Source organism: Mus musculus, chromosome 13 (assembly GCF_000001635.26).
Source record: "Mus musculus strain C57BL/6J chromosome 13, GRCm38.p6 C57BL/6J".
Taxonomy (NCBI): Eukaryota; Metazoa; Chordata; class Mammalia; order Rodentia; family Muridae; genus Mus; species Mus musculus.
This window is the reverse complement of record NC_000079.6, coordinates 56,662,459-56,665,755: the sequence shown is the minus strand read 5'-3', so window position 1 is coordinate 56,665,755 and position 3,297 is coordinate 56,662,459. Positions and strand designations below refer to the sequence as shown.

The 3,297-nt window shown below is 50.5% G+C and overlaps 1 long non-coding RNA gene across 1 annotated transcript; it reads left to right on the top strand.

Moving 5' to 3' along the window:
• Positions 1-248: 248 nt before the first annotated feature.
• Gm40961 lies at positions 249-2,079 on the top strand. Its single transcript, XR_873496.2, has 2 exons — positions 249-360; positions 1,036-2,079. It is a non-coding gene; the product is annotated as a predicted gene, 40961 (long non-coding RNA).
• Positions 2,080-3,297: the final 1,218 nt, after the last annotated feature.

The window sequence follows — 3,297 nt, the reverse complement described above, 5'->3', positions numbered from 1 at the left end:
GAGGAAGGGAGGAAGGGAGGAAGGGAGAAAGGGAGGAAGGGAGGAAGGGAGGAAGGGAGGGACTCTGTGTCCCTTATAAACTATTCCTTATCCTTTTTTTGTCTGCTAGGAGGACCTCTTCATCAGTCACCTCTCATTTTCCATGTTCCTAGAAAGTGAGTCTGACACAAGGCTGCCCCAGAGCCATTGGACAGTGCTGCCTCTTGGTTATTTGACCAAGGATAGACTGAGGTTTAAGTGAGACACTCAGAATTTACATCTCTGTGGGGTTCCTTTCCTTGATACCTCATCGCATCCTCGTCCTGGGATGAGATCTTCCCGTCAGCTAAGTCAGCAGGAAGAGACCTGGGAGAGGAAGGGGTGAGGGAAACAGAAAGACTGGGTCTCTAAAGGACACAGGGAGAGCTGGAGTCCCCTCTTCTCTGCCCAATTGCTTCTCTGAGCTGACACATTTCCCCTCTAGCCGGAGCCAAATGAGCTGTTTCTGCCTCTGCTGACTGCCTCTGACCTGAAGGGGGCATCCACCTGGCCCCCTGATGTTTATTTAGGTTCCGTGCTGAACCATGGAGGCCTCTACAGTCCTACTCGCATGGAGGATGCCTTCCTGGGCTGGGGCCACAGGGGCAAGTGCATTTATGACATCTCTTCTTTCCACTGTCAAGGGTGTGGCTGTGCAGCTATTGCCTGGCCCTCTTCAGCACCAAATCCTCCCCTGTGCTTTCCAGAGCAGGGCCTGTACAGAATCTGCCATCTCTCACCCTCTGGCCCCAGCTCCTCCTCCCTCGATTTTCTGTGACCTCAAAATACTGAACTTTGACCTCAGCCCAGGGACCTTCACCTCCGGCTTTCCCTTCTGCCTGGACATCTCTTTATTTTGAGACCTCTCCTTCGTCCCAGCTGACTACTTCATGTGTCAGCCTGGATATTAGTCATACTAATTCCTCTCCCTATGACCCTTGACTCTGTCATCTAAAAATCTGACATCATTTTGCTCTTTTCTGTAATTATATGTCTAATGTTGCTTTCTTTCCCTAGCCTGCAAATGCCTCGGGCGAGGTCTGGGTTTTGTGGCCTCATCCCTGGGCTCTGACACTGGCTGCTCTTACTGGATTGCTGAGGGATGATGCATCATATGCAATCGTCCACCACTGGCCCACGAAAAGGCTCCTGGATACAGCAACGGGATGCTGTTTTTAGCAACAGGGCAGTTGAATCTTCTACCATTCTTGCCAAGGAGGTGGTGCAGAGAAGGATGGCCTCACTCTGACTTCAGCGGAACAAAGGAAGCATAGACGCCAGGTGTCCAGGAAGCCTCCACAGTCTGCAGAACAGATGGGGACTGCACAGACCGGGGACTGTCTTGTCATAGCTTCACAGGCCTCGTGTACTCTGTGTGGTGCTCTGGACCACTGCAGCAGAAGATTAGCTAGGACATCCAAGGCACAATGTGACGGATTTTCACAGCGTGAGACCAGCATCCGTAGAATTCGGGGGAGGTATTAGAAACATTAGGTAGCAAAGCTGGAGGCACTGCTGGTGAATGTCCAGAGCAGATGCATGGATGAGGGAATGAAGTAATAGTGACTGTCTTAGTCAGGGTTTTGTTGCTGTGAAGAGACACCATGACCATGGCAACTCTTACAAAGGAAAGCATTTAACTGGGGCTGGCTTACAGGTCAGAGGTTTGGTTCATTGTCATCATAGCTGGGGGCATGGCAGCACTCAGGCAGAGAAGGTGCCGGAGGGGTAGTTGAGAGTTCTACAACCAGATCAGCAGGCAGCAGGAAGAGAGAGTGACACTGGATCTGGCTTGAGCATCTGTAACCTCAAAGCCTGCCCCCAGTGACACATTTCTTTCAACAAGGCCACCTATCCTAAATTCTTTCAAAGAATGTCACTCCCTAGGGGCCTGTGGGATCCATTTTCACTCAAACTGCCTGTTTCCAAAATAACTCTACAGGCATTTTTTCAAATGACACCCCACAGTGTAGAGTCAGCCGACGTGGATCAGGATCTGTCCCTTATTGATTGTGCCATTGTTTGGATATGAAATACTCAAATACTCATGTGTTAAAGAAATGGTCTCCAGGTGATAGATACAGATGAAGGGATGGCTGGGTTCTGAAGGCTCCAATCAGATCAGGGGGTTAATCCCATGATAGGTTCATGGTATGATGGTATTCTGGGGGCACCTACTTGGAGAAAGGTGGCTACTGAAAGCCTGTGTAAAAACAGATCCTGTCTCTGATCCTTCCCATCCATCCCCTACTTCCTGCCCTGCTGCAAAGTGAGCAGCCTCCTCCACCACACACCCCCTCCTGCAGCCCAGCCATCCGCCTCCCCTCAGCCCAAAGCAATGGAGCTAGCCAACTGTGGACTGAAACTTTGAAACCATGATGTAAAATAACTCTCTCTTCCTTTAAATCATTTCCCTCAGGTATTGTCATTGAGACAAAATAATGACTAGCACATTGAACCCAAAGGGTTTCTTCTTTTGAAAATGAGCCAGTCTTCAAAAGTAACCACAGAGGGTTAATGCTGCATGGCGGGTGGGCACTATATTTCACAGTCAGTATAACACCTGGCACAACACCAGGTCTCTAGTGAGGACCCAGCGCTTGTCAGCTACTGTTGTTGAGGCAGTCAGCCATCTAGAATGACGCCTGGTATATAGCCAATATGAGAAGTGACTATCAGTCTCTCAGGGTTCTAGTTCACTACTAACCCTGATAATCGGCCGATTAGAGGAAACTAAGAATTAAGTCTCGAGTGACGGGGTCTGTGGGGGGGTTTGGGGATATCCCGTGGGACTGGAACAGGGGCTGCGGTTGGAAGCTGTTTGGCAGAGAAGAGTATTCCCTAGTTAACTACCGGGGCTTCAGCCGCTATGAAAAACTGATGACAGGAACTGGGCTATGTCCTGTGGGGGTTCTGCATCAGCTCTAGTGTTTCCTCGGTGGCTGTTGGCTCTGGGTGCTCACTGGCATGACCAGAGCCATCATCTGGCCTTTGCCTCCTTGTAGGCTCACATCCCATGTGAGAATCATCTACTTCCTCCATGCCCAGCATCTCAAAGAACTGCCTCCCTGGACGCGCATGCGCACACTGTACACTGTGCCCTACAGCGTCCTCCCTGGTCCTCTCCAAAATCCCTGAAGCCAGGTCGACTCAACAGCAAGGCTTCCTCAAGGCCTGTCCTTGGCATTCACACTCTTACAGGGATACAGCCTTGATTTCCTTAGCAGTAAAGCAGCCACAGAATCACCTCGCCTGCCATCCCTGCCCAGCCAGAGACCT